The 25,089-nt window shown below is 37.3% G+C and overlaps 1 pseudogene across 1 annotated transcript; it reads right to left on the bottom strand.

Moving 5' to 3' along the window:
• Positions 1 to 1,434: 1,434 nt before the first annotated feature.
• LOC308550944 (KATNB1-like protein 1 pseudogene) lies at positions 1,435 to 21,831 on the bottom strand (annotated as a pseudogene). Its single transcript has 2 exons — positions 21,635 to 21,831; positions 1,435 to 2,102 (listed from the first exon to the last, which is right to left on the bottom strand). The product of its transcript is annotated as a KATNB1-like protein 1 pseudogene (transcript).
• Positions 21,832 to 25,089: the final 3,258 nt, after the last annotated feature.

The raw sequence follows: 25,089 nt of genomic DNA, 5'->3' as shown, positions 1-25,089 counted from the left end.
GGAAAAAAAGTTTTAGTATTGATTATGTCCTATGATGTTTTGAACTTTCAAAATCTTTTCAACATAAAAAAATAGCTGCGCACATTTGAGGGTGTTTTTTTAAAAAAACAAACACAATCGTAAAAAAAATAATAATTGGTATTTGCAGTTCATAGCAATAAGTTTTGTCTTATTTTTTCACATAGTATAAAGTATATTCTTATGCAGGATTGCATTAAGATCCAGTAGTTCTTAAACAATGTTACCAAATAACTATGCAAATCCCAATATTGCAAAAGTGAACAATCTTCATAGTGCACTTTCACCTTATTGAAGTTCAAGCTGCTCCTTTTGGGTATTTTTCCACTTTAATTGTTTTGTGGGTGGTTTTATTACGTGACTCTAAAAAATGGTTTTCATTTCTTCCACAGTTTACAGTCCTCTGATTAAACTTTTTCTTTCTTCTCTTTCTTTCTTTCTTTTTCTTTCTTTCTTTCTTTCTTTCTTTCTTTCTTTCTTTCTTTCTTTCTTTCTTTCTTTCTTTCTTTCTTTCTTTCTTTCTTTCTTTCTTTCTTTCTTTCTCTCTCTCTCTCTCTCTCTCTTTCTTTCTTTCTTTCTTTCTTTCTTTCTTTCTTTCTTTCTTTCTCTCTCTCTCTCTCCTCTCTCTCTCTCTCTCTCTCTCTCTGTCTTTCTTTCTTTCTCTCTCTCTCTCTCTCTCTTTCTTTCCCTTCCTCCCTCCCTCCCTTCCTTCCTTCCTTCCTTCCTTCCTTCCTTCCTTCCTTCCTTCCTTCCTTCCTCCCTCCCTTCTTTCCTTCCTTCCTTCCTTCCTTCCTTCCTTCCTTCCTTCCTTCCTTCCTTCCTTCCTTCTTTCTTCCTTCCTTCCCTTTCTTTCTTTCTTTCTTTCTTTCTTTCTTTCTTTCTTTCTTTCTTTCTTTCTTTCTTTCTTTCTCTCTCTCTCTCTCTCTCTCTCTCTCTCTCTCTCTCTCTCTCTCTCTTTCTTTCTTTCTTTCTTTCTTTCTTTCTTTCTTTCTTTCTTTCTTTCTTCTCTTTCTTTCTTTCTTTCTTTCTTTCTTTCTTTCTGTTTTTCTTTCTTTTCTTTCTTTTTTTCTTTCTCTCTCTTTTAAAAATATGTCTTTATTGATTTCAGAAAGAGGAAGTAAGGAAGAGAGAAAGACAGAAACATCAATGACAATACAGTCATTGATTAGCCTCCTCCTGCATGTCCTCTGAGCCATGCCAGCCTGGCTGATTAGACTTTTGCAAAAATTATATAGTCCAGAGATATTTTGAATAACCAAATGCTATTTAATAGATGAAGTCTCTCAATTCAACTGTAATAATTATCTACATCCTATATTACCAGTGCATCCTGGAACCAAAGTTAAATGGTTGTCTTGTACCCACAATCCACTTAATTGTTGTGGATTGTGGGAACAAGACAAATTCAGACATAATCTAAATATTTCCACCATTTATAATTTGTTTTGGATGATAGTTCTGACCATCACCTTTTCATGACTGCTTGAAGCCGTTTAAACCAACTATTATATATATATTTAATTTGTTTTTAAGTAGTGACTTTACTAGAGGCAACAAGTCTACACAGCAGCTGAGTGAGATGTATTGCTTTTTTTCTTATAAACTATTGGTAAGCACAGGAAGGCAATCCACCACCACTCCAAGGTCTTCTATCCTCACCAAATAAGCAGCAAGTTCGCTTATCTTTTTTTCAGAAAATGAAAGCTACATTCAATTTCAAATTCCTGCTAAACAAAATTTGTGCTATTCTTTCATGTTCCTGAGGTTTCAGAGTAAAAACTACTGTATTTTGGTGATGGTTTTCTGTCTATGAAGAATCAGAATCACTGATCAGTGGAGTTAAACAAATATGTTCAACTATTCCGTTGCAATTTTTCAAGTAGATGGCCTTCCCAAGCCAGTTTTGTTTTTTTTGTTTTTTGCCACTTCTAGGGGACTGTTACTTTTAATAACAAAGATTTGGAAAAGGATGATTAACTTTATTTCTGCGGTAGATCACCCTATATAGTTTATCTGGGCTTTTCACAGCTTGTACAACAGTTCTATTTATGTAAGCAGCCAACCGTTTTGGAGATATTTTTAACCTTTTTTAGCACTTTATTTTTATTCTTTTATAATTTTATTTTTATTGTTGACACTGTTACAGATGCTTCCTTTTTCCCTCCCTTTGCCCACCTCCACCCAGCCCCAGCCCTCACCCTGTTCCCTCTGGCTATCACCACACTCCTGTCTGTGTGTATGGGTTATGTATAAATGTTCTTTGGCTAATCACTTCACCTTCTTTTATCCAGTCCCTCAACTCATCTCCAATCTGACAGCTGTTAGTCTGTTCCATGTATCCATGCCACTTGTTCTATTTGTTCATCAGTTTATTTTGTTCATTAGATTCCACATATAAGAAAGATCACATGGTATTTGCCTTTCTCTGACTGGCTTATTTCACTTAGCATAAAACTTTCCAGGTCACTCCATGCTGTCACAATAGGTAAGATTTCCTTCTGTTTAGCAGCAGCAGAGTATTCCATAGTGTAAATTTACCACAGCTTATTTATCCACTCATCTACTGAAGGTACTTGGGTTGTTTCCAGATCTTGGCTTTTGTAAATAACACTGCTGTGAACATGGGGATGCATGTATGCTTTCAAATTAGTGTTTGAGGATTCTTAGGATATATTCCCAAAAGTGGGAACACTGGGTCAAAAGGCAGTTCCATTTTTAATTTTTTGAGAAAACTCCATACTGTTTTCCACAGCGGTTGCACCAGTCTGCATTCCCATGATTTGTATGTCCTCTTTGGAGAAGTGTCTATTCAGGTCCTTTGGCCATTTATTAATTGGATTGTTTGTCTTTCTGGTGTTGAGTTGTATAAATTCTTTATGTATTTTGGAAATTAATCCCTTATCAGATGTATCATTGGCAAATATGTTCTATACGGTGGGTTCCATTTTCATTTTGTTGATGGTATATTTTGCTCTGCAAAAACTTTTTTTTTTTTTAAATATATCTTTATTGATTTCAGAGAGAGGAAGGGAGAGGGAGAGACAGAGATAGAAACATCAATGATGAGAGAGTCATTAATCGAGCCCACAACACGGGCATGTGCCTTGACCGGGAATCGAACCCTGATCGCCTGGATCCTAGGTCAACGCTCAACCGCTGAGCCACGCCGGGCCGGGCTGCAAAAACTTTTTAACGTGAAGTAATCCCATTTACTTTTTCCTTTGTTTCCCTTACCCTAGGTGGTATAGTAGCAAAAGTATTGTTATGAAAGATATCTGAGATTTTATTGCCTATGTTTTCTTCTAGAATTTTTATGGTTTCACAACTTACATTTAAGTCTTTTCTACATTTTTAGTTTATTCTTGTGTATGTACACCAGTTGATTGTTTAGTTTCTTTTTTTTGCATGTATCTGTCCAATTTTCCCAACTCCATTTATTGAAGAGACTGCCCATTGTATGCTCTCGCCTCTTTTGCCAAATATTAATTCACCATAAGGACATGGGTTTAGTCTGTGCTTTCTGTTCTGTTCCACTGATCTATATGCTTGTTATTATGCCAGTTCCAGGCTATTTGGGTTACAATATCATTGTAGTATAGTTTGATGTCAGGTAGCACAATACTTCCAATTTTGTTCTTTCTCAAGATTGCTGAAGGTATTCAGGGTCCTTTTTGGTTCCATATAAATTTTCAGAATATTTTTTCTAGATCTGTAAAGTATCCCATTCGTATTTTAATAGAAATTGTGTTGAACCTATAGACAGCCTTGGATAGCATGGACATTTTAATGATGTTAATTTTTCCAATCCATGAACATAGCACATGCTTCCTTTTTTGTTGTTGTTTTTCGTTTTTGTGTTTTGTGGTTTTTTTTTTTGTATTTTTCTCAAATTCTTTCTTCAATGTCTTATAGTTTTCTGAGTACAGGTCTCTTATCCCCTTGGTTAAATTTATTCTTATGTACATTATCATTATTTTTTGTTGGAATAGTAAATGGGATTGTTTTCTTAGTTTTTCCTCTGATTGTTTATTGTTGGTGTATAGAAATGCAACCAATTAGTGAATATTAATTTTGCATCCTGTTGCTTTATCTAATTCATTTATGAGATCTAGCAGCTTTTTGTTAGCAATGTTTAGGGTTTTCTATGTACAATAGCATGTCTTCAGTGAATAATGACAATTTTACTTCCCCCTTTCCAATTTGAATGGTATTTATTTCTTCTTCTTATCTGATTGCTGTGGCTAGGACTTCCAGTACTATGTTGAATAAGAGTGCTGAAAGTGGACATCACTGTCTTTCCTGATCTTTAGGATCTTTCCTCAAATTTTACCCATTGAGTATGATGTTGGCTGTGGGTTTGTTATATATGACCTTTATTATGTTGTGTTATGTTCCCTCTATTCCCACTTTGCTGAGAGTTTTTATCATAAATGGGTGGTGGATTTTATCAAATGCCTTTCTGCATCTATTGCTATGATTGTGTGGCTTTTATCCTTCATTTTGTTTATGTGGTGTATCACATTTATTGATTTGTGGATATTGTACGAACCTTGCATCCCCAAGAAAAATCTCACTTGATCATGGTGTATGATCTTTTTAATTTATTGCTGGATCCAGTTTGCTAATATTTTGTTGAGGATTTTAGTACCTGAGATCTTCAAATACATTGGCCTATAATTTTCTTTCTTTGTAGTATCTTCATCTGATTTAGGAATTAGGATAATGCCAATCTTGTAAAATGAGCTTGGAAGTCTTCCCTCCTGTTCAATTTTTTGGAACAATTTGAGAAAAATGGGTGTTAATTCTTCTTGGAATGCTTGGTAAAATTCATCTGAGAAGCCATTTGTTCCAGGACTTTTGTTTGTTAAGTGTTTTTTGATTACTGCTTCAATCTCATTATTTTTTATTGGTCTAACCAGGTTTTCTGATGCTTCCAGGTTGAGTTTTGGAAGATTGTATGTTTCTAGGAATTTGTTCATTTTAGCTAGGTTGTCCAGTTTGATGGGATATAGTTTTTCATAATATTTTCTTACAATCCTTTTTATTTCTCTGCTGTCACTTGTTACTTCTCTTATTTCATTTCTGACTATTTATTTGGATCCTGTCTCTTTTTCTGTTGATGAGTCTGGTTAAAGGTTCATCAATCTTGTTTATTTTTCCAAAGAACCACTCTTGGTTTCATTGATCTTTTATATATTTTTTAAATCTCCATGTAATTTATTTTTCTCTCTGATCTTTACTATTTTCTTTCTTTTACTTACTGTGTACTTTGTTGTTTGTTTGTTTTTTTCTAGTTCTTTTTAAGCTTAGGATCACATTATTTATTTAAGATTTATTTTTGCTTCTTGAGGTAGACATGTAATGCTATGAACTTCCCTCTCAGAACAGCTTTTGTTGTGGCTTATACATTTTGGGTTGTTTTGTGTTCATTTTTATTTGTTTCCAGGTAATTTTTGATTTTTTCCTTGATCTTTCATTGTTAACTTATTCATTGTTTAATAACATGCTCTTTCTCCTCCATATGTTTGAATCTTTTTGAAATTTTTTATTGTCATTGATTTCTAATTTCATTTCATTGTGACCTGAGAAGATGCTTGATATGATTTCAATTTTCTTGAATTTGTTAAAACTTATTTTGTTTCCTTACACATGGTTTGTCTTTGAGTATGTTCCACGTGCACTTGAAAAGAATGTATATTCTGTTGGCTTTGGATGAATTGTTCTGTAAATATCAATTAAATCCATCATATCTAGTGTGTCACTTAAGGTGGCTGTGTCCTTGATTTTCAGTCTGGAAGATCTATCCATCGATGACAGTGGGGTGTTCAAATTCACTATTGTGATTGTATTGCTCTTGATATCTTCCTTAAAGTTTGCCAAGATTTCCTTTATGTATTTAGGTGCTCCTATATTTGGTGCATATATTTTTATAATAGTTATATCCTCTTGTTGGATTGATCCCTTTAGTATTATGTAGTGACCTTCTTTGTCTCTTTTATGGTCTTTGTTTTGAAAGTCTATTTTATTAGATATAAGCATTGCTACCTCAGTTTTTTTTCATTTCCATTTGCATGGAATAATTTTTTCCATTCCTTCTCTTTCACCTGATGTGTATCTTTTGTTCTGAGGTGGGTTTCTTGTAGACAGCATATATATGGGTCATGTTTTCTTATCCATTCAACTACCCTATGTCTTTTGATTGGAACATTTCATCCATTTACATTTAAGGTTATTATTTATAGGTACTTATTTATTACCAGTTTTTCTTTATACCTAGTTTTCTTCTTCTTAAAGCAGTCTAATATTTCTTGCAATATTATTTCATATTCTTCTTATTAAAATTAGAGATACTTTTTCTAGTAAGATTAATAATAATCCACAATATCATTACAAAATATATGTTTTTTTAATTTTGGGTTTCAGATGCTATAATCTTATGTTACCACAGTGCCTCAGCTCAGCCCTGGTGCTGGGGATCTGCTCCCAGAATTCTGAGTCTCTAAGTTCCCAACTGAGCCCCAGTCAGGGCTATTCAAACGTGGTCACATGTGGCTCCCTGGGCTCATTTTGTGTGTCTTATAATCTGGAATGAGTTTGCTTTAGTCTACATATAGATAGGCCTTGTTTTCCTATCCATTTGGCCACCATATGTCTTGCAATTTGAGTATTTATTCTATTTACATTTAAAGTAATTATTGATAGTTATGTAATTATTACCATTTTGTTTATTGTTTTTGATTGTTTTTATATTTAGCTGTGCTGTTCTCCTTCTCTTGATCTCTTACTTTTTTATTTAATGCTTCTCCTTAGTGTGTTGTTTGGGGTTTTTTTGTCTGTATTATTTGTGCATTTTTTGTAAGTTTTGATTTGTGGTTACCATGAAGTTCATATATATCTACTTATTATATCTCTAGCAGTCTATTTGAAGCTGATGTTTAAGTTCAAATGAATCCTGAAATCCCTGCCTGTTTACTCTTCCCACCATAATTTATGTTTTTAAAAAATATATATTTCTATTGATTTCAGAGACAGGAAGGAAGAGGGAGAAAAAGAGATAGAAACATCAATGATGAGAGAGTCATTGATCGACTACTTCCTGCACACCCCTCACTGGAGATAGAGCCCACCACCCCGGCATGTACCCTGACCAGAAATCGAACCATAATCTCCTAGATCATAGGTCCATGCACAACCGCTGAGCCACTCCGACCAGGCCATAATTTATGTTTTTGACACCATATTTTATCTTTTTGTTTTGTGTATCCTTTAAGTATTTATAGTGTTCTTAATTAATTTTGACACTTTCATCATTTAACTGTCATGCTAGGTTTTTAAGTGGTTCATTCACTGATTTTTTTTCTTTTACACATTTTCTTATTTCTGGTTATGACATTTTCTTTTCTGAATAAATATCACCCTTTAACATTTCTTGCAATGCTGGATTATTGGTAATAAACTTATTTAGTTTTTGCTCATCTAGGAAACTATTTTCTTTTATTTCTAAATGACAACCTTGGTAAGTAGAGTATTCAAGTTGTAAGTTCTTTTCTTTTCACAATTTAAATATTTCTTGCCACTCTCTTATGACCTGTAAATGTGCTGCTGAAAAATTAGCTGAAAACCTTTGGTATTTCCCTTGCATGTGACTTATTTTCCTTTTGCTGTTTTCAGGATTGCCTCTCTATCCTTAACTTTGCATCATAATTACATGTCTTACCCACTTTGGCTTTAATCTGTTTGGAACTCTCTGTGCTTCCTGGATCTGGATGTCTGTTTCCTTTCCCAGATTTGGAAAGTTTATATCTATTAGTTATTCAAAGCTTTCTGCCCCTTTCTCTCTCTTTTTTCTTCTTGGTATCCTTATAATGCAAATGTTAGTGTATCTGATGTTGTCCCAGTGGTTCCTTAAGTGATTATTGTTTTTGAAAATTCATTTTTCTTTTTGCTGATTTTATTGGTTGATTTTCATTATTCTATTTTCCAGTTTGCTAATCTGTACTTCTATATAATCCAATCTGCTGTTGATTTCTTATACTGATTTTTCTTCATTCCCTTTATTGTATTATTCAGTTCTTATTTGTTCTTTATAATATTTTCTAACTATATGTTGATACTTTCTCTGAATTCCTTTATTCTACTCTCAAGTTTGATTAGCATAATAATGATTGTTTCTTTATATTTTTAATGAAAAGTATTACTTACCTCTGTTTCTTTAAGGATTTTCACTTGTAGTATGTTCCTCTGTCTTATTTTGTTGTACTTTCTGTGTATTTTCTTCCTGTGAATTAGTTGGAATAGCTACCTCTCCCAATCTTGAAAATGTGGTCTTATGTAGAAGTGGCCTCTGTAGAATGTATGCCAGGTGGTTTTAGTATACTTGTTGGAGTTGATGTGGGCATATGTGGTGTCTGGGGTCTCACCTGGCAGGAAATGAGTCTTTGAGATGAGGAAACCTGAGGTGTGCATGCCTGTAGTTGCTCTCCTTTGTTCCAGCTTCTTGTGGCTATAACAGGGTTCAGGTACAGCAGCTCAGTATACACCTTTTCTATCACCCTGCTAGTGTCACTCTTGCTTCACAGAAGACTTCCTGTTGAGCACTTGTACATGTGATTCAACCTGTTTATCTGATTGTCCATAGCCACAGCAGTGTCTGAGCATGGTAACCTAGTGTGCATGAGCTGCAGCACTGTTTGACCTACTGTACCAAGCTCCAGAACAGAGACCCTGTGTACATGTATTTTGGTGCCATGTTATTCCTGCTGAAACTAACTCCAAGTGGGGTGACAAAGGATATGCTCCAAACAGCCTTTCAGGTTGGCCAGAGTTCTTGGATAGAGCTATCCTGGTGGAGGGGAATCCTAAAAAATGGCATTCACTAAATCATTCAATCCTGGAGGGTTCCCTCAAATCCCAGAGTGCTCTTGTGGTTCCCCAAACTTCTCTCTGTGATCTCTATCTCCCATTGAGCAGAAGCTGTTCAATGGATCTTCAATTGTCTCTCAGAAGGAATTGCTCTAAATATAGGTTTACATTTGGTGTGTTTATGGGAAGGGGTAAGTTCAGTGTCCTCCTGAGCCACAATCTTGAAGAAAGTCTTTGTTGTTTTGTTTACATTAAATAACATAGCCCTATGGTCCAGTCTTGAAGAAGGGGCCTTGTATAGGAGATGAAACATCATTCAACCCTGCCCTACCTCTTGATTGTCTCTTAAACATTTGTGATTGTCCAAACAGCCTACTTTGATCTTTGTGGTTCTCAGTAGTCTAAGGTATGCCAAGACCTGACAGTCCTAAATTTGAGGATCTCAGTCAGCAACTAGATTAATGATGATTGGAAATCAGATCCTCAAGAAGCAGCTTTTAAAGTATGTAAATATATATTTTTCTTGAGAAGACTGACAGATGGGTGTTTCTGTCTTGTCCCTGCTTTGAGGTTTAGGGAAATATTCAGTCAAGAACTGTTACTTCGTTTGCTACCATTCTGTGACACAGGAACAAAAGACCCACTGGTGACCAGAGGCTGGCTATCTAGGGGTATTTCCTTTGGGTGTTGCATTCACCATGTGCCAGACATGTACACAAACTCTTTTCTTGGAAATACCAGCAACCTGGGGCAGAGCAGATATGGAATGTGAGCATGGCAATTGTTTTGGAAAAGATTAAGGTCAGCTCCTATATATGTATTGAATTACAATTATTTCTCTTAGTGCACAGCTATAAAAATAAGCAAATAGACATTTTTCATGCAAAGACTAAGCATATCTGACTAATGCTTCTGTACTGTGGCCTGCTAAGTAGCTAGTTAAGAACTCTTATCTGTTACAGTTCTATGGGATCTGTGAACGTAACTCCCACTGACCTCCAGAGCCAGGTGATAAAGGGGCATCACCCCGGGTGGTAGCAGATATGTGCACAAGCTTCTTTCTGGGAGATACTATTGACCTAAGGCAATGCAGAGGGAGGATGTGAAGATGGTACTTACCCTTTTAGGTCTCAGGAAAGGCTTGAAGTTGGCCCTTAGATATGTGTTTAATTAAAAGCCTGCCCTTCATGCCACAATGATAAAGATAAGCTAATAAGCTTCTTTTATGGAAAGACTGAGTATTTCTTTCTGTTGTCTCTGTGCTGTGTCCTGAGGGGTTAGCAGGATAAGGATTCAATCTTTATTTGTTATGACCCTATGGGACCATGAACAGAAGCCCCACTGGCCACAATCACCAGGTGATCTCTTGGAAGCATCCACAAAACTGAGGCCACGAATGTGTGCACAGGTTCTTTTCTGGGAAATATTTGTTAATTGGGGCAAGATAGAGAAATAATTTTAAGAAGGCACCTGCCAGCTTCTGTGGTGTTTGAGGAGTATTTCAGTCAGCCCCTAGATATGTGTTAAATTAGATGCCCAAATCTTAAGCTGAAGTGTTTAAGATAAGCTAATAGACCTCTGTGCTATACCGTGGAGTATAGACATGGTGAGCCTACACAAGTCCTTTTAGAACTGTTTCTCATTTTGCTACAGCCTTGTGTAAGAAGGAAATAATCTTTTCTGTAAAAGTGACTAGAATAGGTAAAACTGAATAAATGCCAAACTTAGCATCCTCCATTTTATGGTAGGATCCTCCATTTTGTACTCAGTACATATGTGCCCAATTGTCCAACTCAAGGGTCCACCCCAAGAGTACATTTTCTAAATTAGCCAACCAGTTTAGATTGTGAAGTCATACTTTAACCAATAGGATATGGTGCAGTGGCACTAGCATTAGGAATAAAAGTCTAACAGACTTCGCATTTGTTGTGCTTGCTTCCTTGATTTGGGTAGTTTGGCAGCCTTCTTTAGAAGTAAAGTTTGCCTTGCTGAGTTACTTTCGATTTCTTGTGTCTTTTTTTTGTGGCATGGTCTAAACCTATTCCCAATACTTGTGGGTCTACAGATTCAAGACACATTGATTTTCTAAGTTAAATGTTTTGGGGTCCATCTCTCAGGTAAAGGTCTTAAAAGATGAGACACAAGGTGTAAGACTCAAGCCATTTATTCTTCAGGAGAAGTGAGGCATTGAGTTGTCTATGTTTTTTCAAGACAGGGTTACCTTTTATGGTGAGATTGTGTCTCAATCTCTCTTACCCATTTCAATGTGAGTTTTGTCTTATTCACTTTATATGTAGAAGTCACTCAGCTAGTTTTTGGGTTTCTTTCATAGGGAATTTTCTGTATGTAATTGTAGATTTGATGTCTTACATCACCATCTTGAACTGAAACTCTCTCAGGCAGTTACTTTGCCTGCAGTTCTTCCCTATTGGTTTTGTAATTGTCATATTTGTTCTTTGTTAATTTTTTTCTGCCTTATTTGGGAATAACTAGTTTTATAATTTTGTTTTATTTTCTTTAGTAGCTTATTAGCTAGAGCCATTTTGTTTGATATTATAGTGGCTGTTTTGGAATGTATGAATCACATATTTAACTGATCACAGTCTACTTTCAAGTGATATATTACTTTATGCTAGTATAAAAACCTTCTAACTATATTTTTAATTTACTCCCCATAACTTTCTCTGGGTACGCTAAAGAACTAACTTATCTCTCCAAATATATTTGAGTCTATGTTCAGGGAATGTGTGGGCCTTTTGTCCAAGTATGTTTGCTCAAGAATTTATAGTGTTTCTTGTGTGCACAATTTTAGGCCTGAGTGGTGGCAAAGGAATGGTGTTTTCAAATGGTGTAAAAAAGCTTGGACATATATGTGGAAGTTTCTATTATGTGTGAGAGGGACCTTGTGGTGCAGGATGTCTGAATTGACATTACCTTGAACACGTGAAAATTTCTTCTGACACCCTTGAAAGGAAATTAACTGTGTTTTAAGGAGAGAAGGAAGTTAATGCCCTGTTTCCATATACCAAGTAAAATTCTTGTGCTTCGCATGATGCCCCTGAAGATAAAGTGTTGTTCACAATTGTGGAGGCCCCTCAAGTGCAGCACATGTTGATATGAACTTCAATGTGTCTTCTTGATTGTCTTGTAGACCGGTAAGTTTCTCTGTTCAATTTGAATAAAGGCACTTAGTCCTTCTTTTTAGAGGAACTTTTTGAGGGCAATTGGCCCAATCCATATTATTTGTACATGCCATCAACCAAGTGGCATTCATTTGTCCCATGTAACAACAGATAAAAAGAGTGGGGAGAACATTTGGAGGTCTGGACAGTTTTGCATTGAAAGTGCAGGAGCTGAGCTCAAATGCTGTTGTTTCCGATAGACTTCCCGGTAAAGTTCAGGGTGATGGCAAGGTAATTATGATCAGAACTCTCTAGTGTGATGTCAGACTTATAGTCATTTTATTTAAGACACTTGCAATAGTTTCAGAAAGCTGCACTTGGATATTTTCTTTTAATAAACAGGTCCCAGGGAGGCTCTGAAAGACAAGGATAATTAATGTCCCTCCTTAACTCATACCTCCCAAGGTCTAAGGTGTTTCCTCTATATGTGGAAGGTTCTTGCTCTCACTCTATCATCACAAAAAATCAGGATTAAAGATGACAGTGGACTGAGTAAAAACTACATTGACACGTTCCTGAAACCAAACTGGAATTACAACTAAAATATAGAAAAACCATCCTGAATAATCAACTGCAACCGAAGATGACCTGGACAGCACTCTCATAACCAAGGAGGAAAAGTGGAGACCACATAGAGACTGGGAAAAAGTGCAGAGGCACAAGAGGGCTGGCTGGGCTCCCACAGGGAGCAGCTGAAGGTCCAGGGGGATATTTCAGCTATGAGGGGTTCCCACTGAGGACTCTTGGGCTTCAACCCCAGGCTGGGCTTCCCAGCCAAGAGCACCAGAATGGAGAAAGGTACCCACATAACATCTGGCTGTGAAAAGCAGCCAGGTTTCTGTCTGCCAGGGAGAGCCAAATGGAAATGCAGGCACCCTCTTAAAGAGCCAACCCACAAAGTTTCTTAGGCAGCCACTCACCTTGGGCTCCAGCAGAGGGAGGGCAGAGTAGAATGGAGTTGTGTGAGGAGAATCTACGATTGTGTGGGCTCTGGAGCTAAAGCTCAGAGGGCACCTCTCTAAATTCCTGTGCTGAGTCATTCTCCCAGACTGCAAAGGACATCTTTCTCAGGCAGACAACTGCCTGCTTTTGCCTGGGTGTGGGGGGGAAAGCAATTGCCCCACCATTCTGGAAAACCTCTCACCTTACTCAGAGGACTTTCTACAGCCTGAGGCTCATTAAGAGAGTCCGATTAGTCAGCAGGCAGAGGCAGACCTCAGAGTGCTTTGAGACTTTGCCTGGTCTGCTTCTTGGACTCAGGTCTTGCAAAAGCAGACTTTGGTGTGCATCTTTGTTCTGCCCCACTGCACCCAGCCCCAGCAGAGGAGACCTGAAGTGGAGGCATGTGGATAGCTCCAAATAAGGTACTCAGGGCCAGTCACAACCTGCATCTGACATTGACCTGCACCAGAAACCCTCCAAAAAGACTGAGAGTATTAGCAGATCTACCTATTAATAGAAATAAACCCAAACAGGCAGCCAAAATGGGGAGGCAAAAAAACAAGCCCCAAATAAAAGAACAAGAGCAGTCTCAAGAAAAAGAGCTAAATGAAATGGAGATAAGCAATCTCTCAGATACAGAGTTCAGAATACTGATTGTAAGGGCTCTTGACAGCATGAAAAAAAGTTACAGAAACTATGAAAAATGACCAGTCAGAAATGAAGAATGACATAACAGAAATACATTGGAAGGAATACACAGCAGATTAGAGGAAGCTGAGGATTTGATCAGTGAATCAGAAGACAGGATAGAAAAATCACTCAACCAGAGATCCAAAAAGAAAAAACAATTAAAAAACAGGAGGACAGTCTAAGGAAGCCATGGGACATCAAATGCAACAATATTTGCATTATAGGAGTACCAGAAGAGGTAGAAAGTAAACAAGGGTTAGAGAACTTGTTTGAAGAAATAATAGCAGAAAAATTTCCTAACCTGGTCAAGGAAGTAGTCACACATGTTTAGGAAGCACAGAGAGTCCCAAGCAAGAAGAATCCAAAGAGCCCCACGTCCAGACACACCATAATTAAAATGCCAATAATTCAAGACAAAGAGAGACTATTAAAGGCAGCAAGAAAAAAGCAATTTGTTCCCTACAAAGACTCTGCCATAACACTGTCAGCTGATTTCACATCAGAAACTCTGCAGACAAGGGAATGGCATGAAGTATTCAAGATAATGGAAAACAAGGATCCGAAACCAAGACTATCTTATCCAGCAAGGTTATCATGCAAAATAGATGGTGAAATAAAGAGCTTCCCAGACCAAAAAAAAAAAGGCTAAAAGAGTTTATCAGCATCAAACCAGCATTGAAGGAATTATTAAAGGACTGCTGTAATTAGAGGTAGAAATAGAAGCATTGCAAGAAATGTTAAAGGGACTGCTGTAATAATAAGAAATAGAGAGAGAAACATAGGCATAAAGACTTAAAATGGCAATACATAAGGACCTATCAATAATAACTTTAAGGACTTAAAGGGAGAAATCAATAGCAATACAGTCATAGTCGTGGATTTTAACACCTCACTGACTTCCCTGGATAGATCTTTTGAGCAAAAAGTCAACACAGAAACAGTGACTCTAAATTGTACACTAGTTCAAATGGATTTAATTTATATTTACAGAACATTTTACCCCAAAGCTGCAGCATATACATTCCTCTCAAGTGCACATAGGTCATTCTCAAAGATAGATCACATGTTAGAACACAAAACAAGTCTCCACAAGTTCAAGAAGACGAAAATCATATCAAGCATCTCAGATCACAATGGCATGAAATTATAAATCAACTACAGTAAAAACATTCAAACACGTGGTGGCTAAATAACACGTTATGAAACAATAAATGCATTACCAATAAGATCAAGAAAGAAATAAAAAACTTCCTTGAAACAAATGAAATGAACACACAACAACCCAAAATCTATGGGACACAGCAAAAGCAGTCACAAGAGGGCAGTTCATAGCACTACAGGCCTACCTCAAAAAAAAAGAAAAATTTTTAGTAAACTACCTAACCCTACAACCTAAAGAATTAGAAAGCTGTCCAGACCAGGGGTTTTGTTTGCCTGGAGTTCTTTTATTGCTGCTTTGATATCATCAGTTGTTATTAGCATATTCAGGATTTCTGATTCTTTCTGACTCTGCTTTACATGACCTCATTCATGTGTGGAATCTAATAAACAACATAAACTGAGGAACAAAATAGATCTAGAGACATAGGAACATGGAACACATTGATGAATCTTAGTGGGAAGGTGGGTGTGGGGGAGAGGGTGGGAAGAGGTTAATCAAAAAACTTATATGCATATATGCATAACCCATGGACACAGACAATAGTACAGTGAAGGCCTTGGGGGGGTGGATGTGGGGTGGAGAGGATAAATGGGGGGAAAAGGGAGGTTATCTGTAATACTTTCAACAATAGGATACATTTGAATAAATCATTGTATCGCACTACAACAGCTATAACTGTACCTTTCTTTCAGACATCCCCTAGTCACACTGAGACTTTCTTGTGTGGGAGTTTCAGGTATAAGCTGACAAGGTGTTTTTAGTATCTACTTTCAAAATAGTTCTGTATAGTGCCCAAGTCCTTTCATCTGGTCATTAACAAGTGATCAAGTGAAAATGCTCTTTTTCTAGGAAGAGCTACATTTAAAGACCAGACTTGTTTATTAAATTCTGTGAATCAGACGGCTTTACTAACTTTTATGGATCAGTACAATTAAAAATATTTTTGAACCAATTTTTGAAGAGACTATTACAATGCTTAATAATACTAGATGCCTGTGATTATAAAGATGAAAGGTATATTAAATTCCTTGACCATCAGCCCATTGTTGGGTAGCTTAGGCATTAAAAATGCATTATTGTTTGTCTTCAATTGGTCTAAAAAGCAAAAACTGTTACACATATTAGTTTTGAAGACCTCGGTGATGTATCTAGAGTCAAATGAGTGTGCTGATTCAGTGTCATGAATGCTGGAAGAAGACATAAAACTTCTGGGTCAGAGGCAGAGTAGCCAAATTTAATGTTCTCATTGTAAATTTCTGTGAGACAATTCTCCATGGGCCTTTTATTTTCTCCATGTCTTGTGAGCAGAAACACTGATAACTTTGTTCTAGACTTTCCTTTCAAGGATACTTGTATAGCAAAAAACCTTAGGAGATACATTGTTTCTTTCTGGGTCAAAAGTATGATATGCCTGTTGAATATTATAATGAGAATAATTTCCTTTTAAGGTACAAATTTTAAGCAAGCTTTCTTGCAGTCCTTTTTTCTAGATCTGTCTAGCTTTTTATTTTATTAAAAATATTTTAATATTGACATTATTGCAGATGTGCACTTTTTCTTTCCCCTTTGTCCATCTCCACCCGTCTCCACCTCCCTCTCCCTTGGCATTCACCAAACTGCTGTCCCTGTCCATGGGTTATGCATATATGTTCTTTTCTGGGGGTCAGGCTCTTTTTCAACATTAATCTTTAATGTTGAAAGTATTACAGATGACCCTTTTATTCTCCTGTTGATCCCTTCCACCCTGCATCCAACCCAATACCAGGCCTTCCCCATACCAATGTCAGTGTCCATGGGTTATGCTTATAAACATATAAGTTCTTTGATTAATCTCTCCACACCAACTTGCCCATCCCAACGTTCCCTCTTAGATCCCTCCATCTGTTCTATGTTTCTTTGTCTCTGTATATATTTTGTTCACCAGTTTAATTTGTTTATTATATTCAACATAGGAGTGAGATCATGTAGTATCTGGCTTTCTCTGACTGGTTTATTTCATTTAGCATAATACTCTCCAGTTCCCTCCATGCTGCCCCAAAGGATAAGAGAACCTTCTTTTATACAGCTGCATAGTATTCCATGATGTAAATGCCTCACAGTTTTTTTTTATCCACTTATCTACTGATGAACACTTGGGTTGTTTCTAGATCTTAGCTATTGCAAATTGTGCTGCTATGAACATAGGGGTACATAAATTCTTTCTAATTGGTGCTTTGGGTTTCTTAGGATATGTTCTTAGAAGTGGGATCATTGGGTTAAATGGCAGTTCAATTTTTATTTCTTGAAGAAACGCCACGCTGTTTTCCACAGTGGCTGCGCCAGTCTACATTCCCACCAGCAGTATACTAGGGTTCTTTTTTCTCCACACCATCACCATCACTTGTCTTTCCTTGATTTGTTGATGGTAGTCATTCTGACAGGTGTGAAGTGATACCTCATTGTGGTTTTAATTTGCATATCTTTGATTAGTGACTTTGAGCATTTTTTCATATGTCTTGTGGCCATCTGCATGTCCTCTTTGGAGAAGTGTCTGTTTAGGTCCTTTGCCCTTTTTTAATTGTATTGTTTGTCTTCCTTTTGTTAAATTATATAAGTTTCTTATATATTTTGGATATTAACCCTGTATCAGATGTGTCATTGGCAAATATGTTCTCCCATATAGTGGGGTCCTTTTTCTTTTGTTGGTGGCTTCTTTTGTTGTACAAAAGCTTTTTATTTTCATATAGTCCCATTTGTTTACTTTCTCTTTTGTTTCTCTTGCCCTAGGAGATGTCTCAGCAAATGTATTGCTATGATATATGTCTGAGATATTGCTGCCTAATTTTCTTCAAGGATTTTTATGTTTTCAAGTCTTATACTTAAGTCTTTTACCCATTTTGAGCTTATTTTGGTGTATGTTGTAAGTTGGTGGTGTAGTTAAATTTTTTTGCATTTGCCTGTCCAATTTCCCCAACACCATTTATTGAAGAGACTGTTTTTATTCCATTGTATGTTCTTGTTTCCTTAGTCAAATATTAATTGAGCATAAAGCCTTGGGTCAATTTCTGGGTTCTCCGTTCTGTTCCACTGATCTATAAGTCTGTTCTTGTGCCAGTACCAGGCTGTTTCGATTATAGTGGCTTTGTAGTATAACTTCAGATCTAGTATTGTGATTCCCTTCAACTTTGTTCTCCTCAAGATTGCCATGGTTATTCTGGGTCTTTTTGGTTCCATATAAATTTTCAAAGTGCTTATTCTAGATATATGCTATTAGTATTTTAATGGGGATTGGATTGACTTTATAGATCGCTGTGGGTAGTACAGACATTTTAATGATGTTAATTCTTCCAATTCATGAACATGATATATTCTTCCCCTTGTTTATATCTTCCTCTATCTTTTTTGCAAAGTCCTATATTTTTCCAAGCATATGTCTTTGACCTTCTTGGTTAAGTTTATTCTAAATTTTTTGGTTGCAATGGAAAATGGGATTTTTTTTTTTTTTAGTTTCTCTTTCTGAGAGTACATTATTAGTGTATAAAAATGCCATCAATTTCTGGATGTTAGTTTTGTATCCTGCTACCCTGCCAGATTCATTTATTAAATCCAGTCATTTTTTGGTGGAGTCTTTGGGATTTTTTATATACAATGTCATGTCTTTTGCAAATAACCACAGTTTTACTTCCTGCTTTTCAATTTGGATGTCTCTTATGTTTTCTTCTTGTCTGATCACTGTGGCTAGGACTTCCAGTACTATGCTGAATAAAAATCATGAAAGTGGACACCCCCGTTTTGTTCCTGTTCTAAGGGGAGATGGTTTTATTTTTGCCCATTGAGTATGCTGTTGGCTGTAGGTTTGTCATATATGGTCTTTATTATGTTGAGGTATGATCCCTCTATTTCCAATTAGCTGAGGGTTTTTATAAAAAATGAGTGTTGGATTTTATCAAATACTGTTTCTGCATCTATTGATGTGATCATGTGATTTTTGTCTTTCAATTTGTTTATGTGATGTATCATGTTTATTGATTTGCAAATATTGTACCAGCCTTTCAACCAGGAAATAAATCCCACTTAGTCATGGTGTATGATCTTCTTAATATATTACTGGATCTGATTTGCTAATATTTTATTGAGGACTTTAGCATCTCTGTTCATCATGGATATTGGCCTGTAATTCACTTTTTTTGTAGTGTCTTTATCTGGTTTTGGAATTAGGCTAATGCTGGCCTCGTAAAATAGCTTGCAAGTGTTCTTTCAACTCTTGGATTTTTTCAAATAATTTGAAGAGAGTAGGTGTTAGTTCTTCGAGTGTTTGGTAAAACTCCCCAATGAAGCCATCCTGGCCAGGGCTTTTGTGTGCTGGGAGCCCTTTGATAACTGCTTCAACTTCATCAGCAGTTATTGACCTATTCAGGTTTTCTGACTTTTCCTGATTGAGTTTTGGAAAGTTGTGTTTTTCTAGGAATTGTCCATTTCTTCTAAGTTGTCTAGGTTGGTGGTGTATAGTTTTTCATAGTATTTTCTTACAATCCTTTGTATTTCTGTTGAGTCAGTTGTTACTTTACCTCTTTTGTTTCTGATTTTGTTTATTTGGGCCCTCTCTCTTTGTTTCTTATTGAGTCTGGCTAAAGGTTCATCCATCTTGTTGATCTTTTCAAAGAACCAGCTCTTGGTGTAATTGATCTTTTGTATTTTTTTTTAGTCTCTATGTCATTTATTTCTGCTCTGATCTTTATTATTTCTTTCCTTCTGCTTACTCTGGGATTTTCTTGTTTTCTTTCTAACTTTTTAAGTTGTAGGGTTAGAGAGCCAATTAGAACTTTTTCTTGTTTTTGAAGTAGGCTTGTAGTGCTATAAACTTCCCTCTCAGGACTGCATTCATTGTGTCTCATAGATTTGGAGTTGTGTGTTCATTTTCATTTGTTTCCAGGAAGTTTTTTATTTCTTTCTTGATCTCTTTGGTAACCCATTCATTGTTTAAAAACATGCTATTTAGCCTCCATGCGTTTGAATGTTTTTTAGTGTTTTTATTGTGGTTGATTTCTAGTTTCATGCCGCTGCGGTCAAAGACGATGCTTGATATGATTTCAATCCTCTTGAACATGTAGAGACTTAATTTGTGTCCTAATGCGGTCTATCTTTGAGAATGTCCCATGTGCATGTTAGAAGAATGTATATTCAGCAGCTTTGGAGTGAAATATTCTGTAAATGTCAATTAAATCCATCTGAAGTAGTGTGTCATTTAGGGTCACTTTTTCCTTTTTGATTTTTTGTCTGCAAGATCTACCCAGTGAATTCAGTGAAGTGTTAAAGTTCTCTAGCATGACTATATTGCTGTCCATTTCTCTCTTAAAGCCCTCTAGAAGTATTTTTAATAAATTTTGATGCTCCTGTATTGGATCCATATCTGTTTATCAGGGTTATATCCTCTTGTTGGATTTATACCTTTAGTATTATGTAATGACCTTTCTTGTCTCTTGTTATGGTCTTCATTTTGAAGTCTATTTTGTCCAATATGATTATTGCTATCCCACCTTTTTTTTTTCTCTTTCATTTTCATGTGCATGAAAAACTTATTTCCGTCCCTTCACTCTCACCCGTTTCTTTTGTTTTGAGGTGGGTCTCTTGTAGACAGCAAATATTTCGGTCAAGTTTTCTTACCCATTCAGCCACCCCATGTATTTTTATTGAGGCACTCAATCCATTTACATTTAAGGTTATTATTGGTAGATACTTATCTATTGTCATTTTAATTCTTTATGCCTATGTTTCTCTCTCTCTCTATTTCTACTTCTAATTACAACAGTTCTTTTAACATTTCTTGCAATGCTGGTTTGGTGGTGATAAACTCCTACAGCATTTTTTATGTCTGGGAAGCTCTTTATTTCACCATCTATTTTCTTTTTTCTTTTTTATTTCAGAGAGAGGAAGGGAGAGGGAGAGAGGAATAGAAACATCAATGATGAGAGAGTCATTGATCGGCTGCCTCCTGCACGCTCCCTACTGGGGATCGAGCCCGAACCCCAGGCATGTGCCCTGACCAGGAATCGAACAGTGACCTCCTGATTCGTGGGTGGACGCTCAACCACTGAACCACATCAGCCTGGCAGGAATTGTAATTTTCATTCAGTGTGCTTAATAGTAAGAACACAACAAAAATAATGCTGTGATTATGAATTCAGAACAGGATTTTTGAAGCGAAGAAAAGGAAGAAAGAAGGTAAAGGTTTCTCTTCATGAATTGGTCAACACTAAGAAGTCTTAATAGAAGAGGCTCGGACTCATGCACATGATTCCTTACAGAGCATTGCTATACAATCAAAGAAATATTTGAGGTTCTCTAAAGATGAATTACTGTGGGGGGAAATGGAATAAATTCTCCCAGGCATTGTCTTTGGCTTGTGAGAGGGCGAGTGAGGAGGTGTGAATGACGCACAGTTTCCTAGCTTTCCACTGGAAGCAAGAAATAGTGCACAGGCACTGCCGTGATTCCCAGGCAATAAGCACCTTCACACAGACATTCACGTGAACACGTTTGGGAATTTTTTTTCACAAACGATAACTTTCTGAGTGCACCTGGCTCCAGCCCTTCCTAGGCACTATTCGAACCCTTCCTGTCCTTGAGCAGAGCTTCCCTGGCTTTCTGAGGCTTTCTTCTACAGCCTTAAGGACTGCTTTATGTTACCTCAGGCATTCCTCTGCATTTCAGTTCTTCTTAGCAGGGCCATTTAGGTCAGAAGCTTATTTACTTTACAACAGGACATGTTCAAATAGGTGTCTTGTGAAGCAGCCTTTACCAAATGATGGAATTGTCATTTTCCAAACACCGGTGGCAGTGAGGTTTGGTGTACTCTCTGTTCCTTGTGTCCTTTGCATTACTTTGATATCCTTCTGCTCTGAGGGAATTGGATTGACTTCTCTTTCCTGTTTGAGGGAGGCAGTAACCCTCTTGAGTTTCTGGAGCCCTTGAGGAAGTCGCATTGTCACTTTTCATCGTCTAAATTGTTCTGATACACCTAGCCCCACTCAGGATGCTGACCTATAGTGGCTTTTCCTTTGGGATTTTTGCAAACATAACTTACTCTGTTAGTCTCTGCAGTTGCAAACAAACTACCACAAACTTGGTGGCTCAAAAGAGCGGAAATATTGTCTCACAGTTGTGGAGGCCAGAAGTCCAAAATCAAGGTGTCAGCAGGGCCTCACTTGCTCAGAAGGCTCTGGAAAGAATCCTTCCTTGTCTCTTCCAGCTTTTGTGGCTGTTGGCATTCTTTGGCTTCCACTCTTTAACTATGTGCTTCCTGCTCTCCGTGTGTGTGTTCTCACCTTCTGTCTTTTATATGGATACTGCCATTGAATTTAGTATCTGCACATGTAATCCACGATGACCCCATCTCAAGATCCTGAACATAATTACATTTACAAATCTCCTTTTTCCAAACAAGGTGGCATGCACAGTGTCTGGGTATTAGGATCACCATCTATTTTCAATGATAGTCGTGCTGGATAAAGAAATCTTGGTTTCAGATCCTTGTTTTGCATTACCTTGAATACTTCATGCCATTCCCTTCTGGCCTATAGAGTTTCTGATGAGAAGTCAGCTGACAGTGTTATTGGACCTCTTTTGTAGGTAACAGATTGCTTTTTTTTTAATCTGCCTTTAAGATTCTCTCTTTGTCTTGAATTCTTGGCATTTTGATTTTGATGTGTCTGGGCATGGGTCTCTTTGGATTCTTCTTGCTTGAGACTCTCTGTGCCTCCTGAACATGTGTGACTTTTTCCTTGACCAGGTTAGGGAAGTTTTCTGCCATTATTTTTTCAAACAGGTTCTCTAGCCCTTGCTTACTTTCTACCTCTTCTGATACTCCTATAATGTGAATATTATTACATTTCATGCTGTCTCACAGGTCCCTTAGACTGTCCACCTGTTTTTAAATTGTTTTTTCTTTTTGGATATCTGATTTACTGATTTTTTTCTACCCTGTCTCTTAATTCACTAATGCAATCTTCAGCTTTTTCTCATCTGCTATTTATTCCTTCTAATGTATTCATTATTTCTGCTTTGTCATTCTTCAGTTCTTTCATAGTTTCCATATCTTTTTTCACGCTGTCAAACATCCTTACAATCAGTATCCTGAACTCTATATCTTAGAGATTGCTTATCTCCATTTCATTTAGCTCTTTTTCTGGATACTTCTCTGGTTCTTTCATTTTGGGCTTTTGTTTTTGGTCTCCCCTTTTTGGTTGCCTATTTGGGTTTGTTTCTATTAATAAGTAGATCTGCTAAGACTCTCAGTCTTTTTGGAGGGTCTCTGGTGCAAGCCAATGTCATATGCGGTTTGTGACTAGCCCTGAATATTTCTTTGGAGCTATTAACCACCCTCAGCTTGAGGTATCTTCTGCTGGGGCTGAATGCAGTTTAACAGGACCAAAGTCTGCTTTTCCAAGGCTAGGGTCCAGAAGAAGATCAGGCAAAGTCTCAAAGCACTCTGAGGTTTGCCTCTGCCTGCTAGCTGATTCTCTTAATCTGATTCTCTTAATGAGCCTCTGGCTGTTGAAACTCCACCTGGGGGGAGGATGCTGCTTGTTATCAGTCTCTTAATGAGCCTCAGGCTGCAGAAGCTCCTCTGGGTAGGGTGAGAGGTTTTCCAGAATGGTGGGGCAATTGCTCCTCCCCCCGCCAAGGCAAAGGCAGGCAGTTGTCTGCCTGAGAAAGATTTCCTCTGCAGTTTGGGAGAATGACTCAGCACAGGAATTTAGAGAGGTGCCCTCTGAGCTTTAGCTCCAGAGCCCACACAATCGTAGATTCTCCTCACACAACTCCATTCTACTCTGCCCTCCCTCTGCTGGAGCCCAAGGTGAGTGGCTGCCTAAGAAACTTTGTGGGTTGGCTCTTTAAGAGGGTGCCTGCATTTCCATTTGGCTCTCCCTGGCAGACAGAAACCTGGCTGCTTTTCACAGCCAGATGTTATGTGGGTACCTTTCTCCATTCTGGTGCTCTTGGCTGGGAAGCCCAGCCTGGGGTTTAGGCCCAAGAGTCCTCAGTGGGAACCCCCCAGAGCTGAGCTATCCCTCTGGACCTTCAGCTGCTCCCTGTGGGAGCCCAGCCATCTTACTCATGCCTCTGCACTTTTTCCCAGTCTCTATGTGGTCTCCACTTTTACTCTTTGGTTATGAGGGTGCTGTCCAGCTCATCTTCAGTTGCAGTTGATTATTCAGGATGATTTTTCTATATTTTAGTCGTAATTCCAGTTTGGTCATGGGAGAGTGTCAGTGTAGCTTCCACTTGGTCTGCTGCTGTCTTTAATCTCGTAAAACCTTCTTTAGCTATTCCCTTCACTTTACTTGTCCAGTTACCACCACACCCCTCCCCTTGGGCACAGGTCAGTCTGTTCCATGTATTCATGGTTCTGGTTAATTTTGTTAGTCAGTTTATTTTGTTCACTAAATTCCACACATTAGTGACATCACACTGTATTTGTCCTTCTCTAACTGGGTTATTTCCCTTATGCATAAACTCTCCAGGTTCATCTATGCTGTTGCAAAGTGTAAGAATTCCTTCTTTTTTCAACTGTATAGTATTCCATTATAGAAATGTACCACAGCTATTTTATCCACTCATCTGCTTATGGTGGATATATTCCCTAAGAATATATGCATCCCTATGTTTATAGCATTATTTACAATATCCAAGATCTGGAAGGAGCCCAAGTGCCCTTCTTGCAGTACTTTTCAAAGAGTTGTGTTCCCAAGCTCAGGGTTCCTAAGCTATGATGCAAATCTGTTACATGCATCTGAACCAACTTCCATAATGCTCTGATGGGACTATGGAGGCAAGGGGAGCCAGTGCTAACTCAAACCTCATGCTGCTTGCTGTGCCATGAATAACAAAGTCCTCTGTTTCTTGTTTTTTTTGTGTTTGTTTTTTTTTTTTCCCTCATTATTCTTGAAACAGTGGCAGGCTAATGTACTAACTTCATGGTTTTTGACAGACTTCTGAGTGTTTTTGAGTGGCAACACTTAGGCCAAAAAAATGTTTAATCTTGTGGACTTTGAGCCTCTAGGATTCTCTTTTCCTTTATTTATTTTATTTGCCTCTACTTTGTTTACAAATAGAGAAATCAAGGTGAGTCAAGGAGGATTTTAAGGGGGAGAAATTAATAGATGCACTTCAGGTTTTCATTTATTTGACCCAAACCAGCTCACCAAGGTAACAAAAATAATTGTGATAAAAATAAAATAGAAAGTATTCATT

The sequence above is a fragment of the Miniopterus schreibersii genome (assembly GCF_964146895.1).
Source record: "Miniopterus schreibersii genome assembly, chromosome: X".
Lineage (NCBI taxonomy): Eukaryota > Metazoa > Chordata > Mammalia > Chiroptera > Miniopteridae > Miniopterus > Miniopterus schreibersii.
The sequence above is the reverse complement of the archived record's forward strand: the minus strand, read 5'-3'. Positions and strand labels throughout refer to the sequence as shown.